Below are 5,674 nucleotides of genomic sequence, written 5' to 3'. Positions count from 1 at the left end.
TGTATGTGTGTATCTTTTTCCTCACATCCTTGCCAACATTATTGTTGCTTGTATTCTTGATAATTGCCATTCTGACTGAAGTAAGATGAAATCTCATTGTAGTTTTAATTTGTATTTCTCTAATTTCTAGAAATATTGAACATTGTTTCATATATTTGTTGACTGATGGTACTTCTTCTGTGAAGTGGCTGTTCAATTCCTTTGCCCATTTACTGATAGGGTTATTTGGTTTTTTTGGTGTTCAGTTTTTGAATTCTTTATATATCCTGGAGATGAATACTCTATCTCAAGTGCAGGTGGCAAAGATTTCCTCCCTTTCTGTAGGTTCTCTCTTCACATTATTGTTTCCTTTGCTGATAAGCTTTTCAGTATGATACCATCCCAATTTACTGATTCTTTTTTTTTATTGGTTGTTCGCAACATTACAAAGCTCTTGACATATCCCAATTTACTGATTCTTGATTTACTTCTTGTGCTTTAGGACTCTTAAGAATTTGGTTCCTAAGCCAACATGATGGAGATTTGGTCGGCTTTTAGATATAGGTTCTTGAGCAAGCTTGATTATATTTTAAGCTTCTTTTTTTTTTTCATTTCCAAAATGGAATGAATAGAAATATCTATACTTCATTGATTTGCTTACAATATTAAATGGGAAAATCTCTGTAAAGTATTGAGTATAAAGCCTGGCACAAGAAGCTACTCAATCAAGATATATTTTTTTGAGTGGAAGACATTGTTCAGTCACCAAAAAAGTAATGTCTTGGAGGACATTCAATCATTTACTAATTGAGAAATTATATGAGTTCTGAAAATCCTGACTTCTGGTTATGGCTATGATGGAAGAACTAGGCGTTAGACTGTTTTTTCCACTCTTAACAACTATGACACTGGACAAAATATATGAAAAAAACTTTTAAGGCCTTGGTCAACACACAGCTCAGAATCATGATCCTCAAGAGGCATGAAACACAAGAGAATACCATATTACCGTACTTTACTTTCTTAGAGAAATTTTCAAAATTGTGGCCAGGGAACCTAAACAGAGAACAGCTGTCTTTTTAGACATAAGAAATAGCAACATTTAGGACTCCTGCAGCATCTGGAATTTATATTGCAGGTTACCAGAAATAAAGAAACTAGACAGAAAAGGAACCCATACAATCTACATAGGTGTCCTTTCGAGTCTTTGAATATTTGTGCATGCATATGTAAAATTCAGAGAGGATTAGTAATGAGTACCTTTTTTGGAAATGTGACCTAAATAGAAAGATCAGAGAATACATAGTGCTTGGATACAACAGAATGAGAACAAGCCAAAATTGAGGTTCCCAGAAAAGTAATTATTTGGGAGTAGTACTATTCTAGACTGGGTATAAGGAATATTCTAGACTTACCCCTAAAGCTAGACATCAAGCCTCAATAGAATCAAGCAAGCTAACAACAAATTAATTCCCTTCAAGAATAAAAGCCAGCACTCTTTATAGGAAGACAAATAATTCCAGAACTTCAACAATATAGGTTTTCATTGTCAAGCATAAATTTTTTAAAAAAAATATTATGGATATAAGGAATCAAATATATATATTTGATATATATCAATTGGATACGAAGGAAAAGCTATAGAAACAAATAACACTCATGGTGAAATTAGTAGACAAAGACTTCAGGAAGATATATACTCAGAAATTTAGAAACAAAGATGAGGAAGGAGTGTACAGATGGGGAATCTTAACAAATAAATCAAAACTAAAAGAGAGAGCGGTGCAAATGAAAATTGTAGAATTAAAAACTATAACATCTGAAATTTTAAAAATTCTAATCTGGGTTTAATAGCAGTATGGATATTGTGCAAGAAAAGATTTTGAAAAAAGTAAATAGAAACTATGAAAACTGAAGCACAGAAAGAAAAAGAAACTGATAAATAATTAATAAAAACTGAACAGATATTCAGTGAACTGTGGAATATTAAAAATATTTCTAAGACATGTGGGATAAAAGCTCCAGAGGAAAAAAAGAGCTTTGGTAGTGAAAAAATATTGAAAGATATAATAGTACAAAAAGTCCCCAAATAGAATGAAAAATGACAAACCACAGAGAATATTGTCCAACACAAAATAAACTAACGTCTCTGGGGACATTCATTCATTTCCTCAGCAAGATGTGAACACTTAAAAGCTTATTTTGAAAATCCTGATCTCTGATTGTAGCTATGATGAAGAAATGAAGCACAAAGAGCACAAGCACAAAGGAAACCACATCTAAGCCTATCTTAGTATAATTGTTTTAAAGCAAATTAAAAATAAAAACAACAAAACATTCAGAACACAAAGACATATTGCATAAAGAAAATTAACAACAGAATAACTACTGGATTCTCATCAGAAACAATACAAGCCAGAAAAGAGTGAAATGGCAGTTTTTAAATACTAAGATGTAAGCTATTAAATTGGCTTTCTAAATCAAGAAAATTTTTCTTCAAAATTGAGGCAAATAATTTCCGTATTACAAAAGTGATGACCTGTCATTACAGAAAATGTTGATTAAATTTATTCAGGTGGAAGGGAAATTTTACTGGGTGAAACAATTTATATGAATTTTAAAAAAGCATTGTGAATTTTTCTGCTCTCTTAATTTCCTTAAAAAGCAGTTCACTACTCAAAGCATGACTAACAAAATGTGCTGCAGAATTTCCAATGTGTATAAGTAAAATATACGACAAATGGCACAAAGGAGAGGAGAGGATAAATGGATGTATCATTTTATATTACATATATAGTTTTTATATTATATATAAAATAGTATACTATGACAGGTTAAGAATCCAATCCTTTTAGAAATCACCAAAGAAATAAAATCACCAAAGAAATAGAACCATGGTAAGTCAAAAGAGGAAGGAAAGTGTAATATAAGAAACACTTGTTTAAATAAAAACAAGGCAAGATTGAAAAAAAAAAGAAAAAAGATGGACTAATTAGAAAACAAATAGTAAGAAGGTAGACTTAAACCTAACCATATCAATAATTATGTTAAATATAAAGGTATTAAAACCAATCAAAAGACAGAGAGGTAAGACCCAACCATATTCCACTTTCGAGAGAAAGTTTATACTCTTCAAATATAAAGACTCAGATAGTTTTGAAGTTAAAGGACAGAAAGAAAAAAAAATTTTTTCCATGGGTCTTGATCATCATTTTTATTTTGTCAATGAAACAGAACACAATTGAATAGAATAGAAAAATCTTAGAATACACTACACATGGCAAGGGTTGATACTATGTCGTGAAACTTTTTTCAGTTAAGCGCAAGTGTGTTTCTGTGTCATGATGTAAATACACTTCTTTCCACAGTCATCCTATGGAACTAGTTGCAGACTAGCAACACGACCATGCAGAAGGAGCAGGGAGACAAGACACAGGGTGGAGATGATGAGTTTTAATGCCACAGCCATCAATCACACATGGCTCCTTCAGACAACATGTTCTTTTGGGACTAGACTTTGTTCAGAGTCAGATAACACGCTGCAGAAGCACACAAACAGCATTCCTGCTTCTAGCAAGGGGGCAAGGTACCTACGTCTCATGATCAAAATATTTATTCTTAAATAAAAACCTTAATTTTCTCTGGCCTTCAGAAGGTTCTAACCTCAAGCCCCCAATTATTTTCAAGGATGTTCTGTTCACGTGGGGCCAACTTAAATAGAGGTGGCTTCACCAGGGCAACCTTTCAGTTCTTCAGTCATCTCTAATCCATGATATGTACAACTAGGTTTGCGCAGGCAGGGAACACACGTGACACAGCAGCTTTGGTGGTGTGGACTGGATGGTGTTTCTTCACTGGATTTTGGAAACTGCTTCATGGATGGAGGTAGCCACATAATCTATATTTTTGGTGGTTAAGCCGCACATGTTGATCCTACCACTTGGCAGTAGATAAATGTGCTTCTCGTTAATTAGATACTCAACCTGCTTGGGGTTCAACCCAGTGAAGCTAAACATGCCAATCTGCTCAGTGATGTGAGTCCAGGTCCCAGGAGTCTTGAGGGCTTCTAATCGGGCCCTGAGTTCAGATCGCATGGTCAGAATCCGGTCAGCCATTGTCTTCACATTGCCTGTCCATTCTTTAAAGAGTTCAGGGTTAGAAAGGGTAGAGGCCACAATTCGTGCTCCCTGAGCAGGGGGATTGGACCATGTAATCCGCACAATCTTCTCCGTCTGGGAAAGCACTCGCAGGATGCTCTCAGATTCTTTTCCAACCACGGTCAGATTACCCACTCGCTCATTGTAGAGCCCGAAGTTCTTGGAGAAGGACTGGGCACAGAAGAGCTCGAAGCCTTCAGACACAAAACAGCGAATGGCCCAGGCGTCTTTCTCTAGATCTCCAGATGCAAAGCCCTGATAGGCTGAGTCAAAGAAGGGGAACAGAAACCGGCGCTTCATGACGGAAGCGATCTGCTTCCACTGCTCTGGAGTTGGGTCAGTCCCAGTTGGGTTGTGTGCACAGGCATGGAGGACAAAGAAGGAGAACTCGGGAGCATTCTCTAGATCATTCAGGAAACCCTGGAGGTCAAGTCCTCTCTTCTCTGCATCCCAGTAGTGATAAGATCGAATGTCTTTAAAACCAGCAGCAGAAAATACAGCATTATGGTTCTCCCAGGTTGGGGACGATACATAGACAGGTGTATCCTTGTTGTTCGTTCCATTGTACCATCGAGCTAAGAACTCAGCTCCAATTCGAAGTGCACCTGTTCCCCCCAAAGACTGGACACCTCCCACCCGCTTCTCCTGGAGAGCTGGACTGTCATCTCCAAGGACAAGACGAGAAGCACAGGTCCGGAACTCTGCCAGGCCCAGGATGGGCAGATACTCGTGGTTGAGGCTACTGTCATTAGCGATCTTCTGTTCCACTTTCCTCACTACTGACAAAATCCAGGGCTGGCAATCATCTGTGCGATAAGCTCCTACTCCCAAGTTGACCTTGCGGGGGTATGGATCCTCCCGGAAGTCAGCCGTGAGCTTAAAGACAAGGACCGGCTGGGGGCCTGCAGAACCTCGGCAAAGACTGACGGAGGCGCCATGGATACAGAGCAGGAATCTGCGGAGAGCCTTGACAGGGCACCTGGAGCTAGCTGCTCGGTTGGGGCTCCGTTCAGCGACTGGAGGAGACGCTCACCTTCACTCAGAAAGAAAAATTTTAACCATGTGAAAACATCAATTCTAGGAAAACTAGAATGGAATGTCTATATTGATGTCAAAATGTACTACTTTGTAATGAGGAATATTACTAACGCCGAAGAACCTGAGCCTCTGAACATGCACCAAATTCAAACATGCTCCTCACCAACACATATTTCTTAACTGCCTTAAACACCTGAGCATTTTAAGCACCATGGAAAACCTCTCTAATTGTTTCATATTCATTTATGCTTATCAAAACATTATCTTTAAGCAATTTTTATATACAAACATTCTCCTGAGATTTTTCTCTTATAGGTTGTTAAACTAAAAATTATAGTCAGACCATGTAATTCAGGATCTTAATTTGATCAAAGATCATTTTGAAAAATATTTTTCCTAGTACTTTAGAATAGGTATTTCCCTCCTCCTACCTCTCCTTTCTGTGCCATCATTCTAGATTGTATGTATCTATAAATATTGTTGAATTTTAACCAAAAATT

General features: G+C 37.1%; 1 pseudogene; it reads right to left on the bottom strand.

Moving 5' to 3' along the window:
* Positions 1-3,178: 3,178 nt before the first annotated feature.
* Positions 3,179-5,157, bottom strand: LOC144257226 (aspartate aminotransferase, cytoplasmic pseudogene; annotated as a pseudogene).
* Between the last annotated feature and the right edge of the window lie 517 nt (positions 5,158-5,674).

Source organism: Urocitellus parryii, chromosome 10 (assembly GCF_045843805.1).
Source record: "Urocitellus parryii isolate mUroPar1 chromosome 10, mUroPar1.hap1, whole genome shotgun sequence".
NCBI classification, from domain to species: Eukaryota; Metazoa; Chordata; class Mammalia; order Rodentia; family Sciuridae; genus Urocitellus; species Urocitellus parryii.
This window is presented reverse-complemented; position numbering and strand designations above follow the sequence as displayed.